The 801-nt window shown below is 33.5% G+C and overlaps 1 pseudogene; it reads left to right on the top strand.

The window, feature by feature from the left end:
• The first annotated feature begins 399 nt into the window (after positions 1-399).
• Positions 400-546, top strand: LOC113912117 (annotated as a pseudogene).
• The last annotated feature ends 255 nt before the right edge of the window (positions 547-801 follow it).

An 801-nucleotide genomic window follows, 5' to 3' on the forward strand; every position in this document is an offset into this window, starting at 1 on the left:
ATAAAGAATGTTATTTGTTCAATGTATGTGATAGAGTAATGGATTATTTGTATTACTGATAAAAGTTTTTTTAGTTTGTCTGATTTTTTTATTAAAGGAAGGTCAGCAAGGAAAATGAAAGGCAAAGTTGTAGTTAGTCATTTTATATTGTCTCCTACTAACATAACAACCTAAAAGTGTCAGGATTCTTTATTTCTTTAATCAAATGATATATTGAATATACATGAACATGTGAAATTTGTTGCATAGATTTTTACTTTTAAAAATGGAGTTTATTAAACATACAGATAGTTGTACTTCTATATATTTTAAGTTCACCTCAAAATGAAAAAGTTTTTTTCAGAGACATAGTTTGAAATAGGACCACCAAATTTAGTTGGACACGAATTGTTTATGTGGATCACTTCTCGGCCTTTTGGCTAAGATCAAGTGAATTGTTTATGTGGATTACTCTTGTCACCTTAACTCTAATGGGGGTTGAGGGGAATCACTTGTCTTCCACTGATCTCTTAGGCTTAGACAAAATCTATGGGGGAACAAATTAAAGATTTGTAACTTTGAAGTCAGGTGCTATTCTTACGCGTTTAAGTCTCTCTCTTATGCTTTTTAACTCTCTTAACACCTGGCACCCTATTGGACATCCATTCCATTAGTATGTATAGGGGTATAGCTAAGCAAATACTTTAGCCTTTCTAAGCCTGTTTCATCATCTGTAAGATGAGGATTATGTCACACCATCAAGATAAAGCCCCTAAAAGAGTGCCCACGCACAGTAACCACTATGGACCATAGCTTGCTGAC

This window comes from Zalophus californianus, chromosome 12 (genome assembly GCF_009762305.2).
Source record: "Zalophus californianus isolate mZalCal1 chromosome 12, mZalCal1.pri.v2, whole genome shotgun sequence".
Taxonomy (NCBI): domain Eukaryota; kingdom Metazoa; phylum Chordata; class Mammalia; order Carnivora; family Otariidae; genus Zalophus; species Zalophus californianus.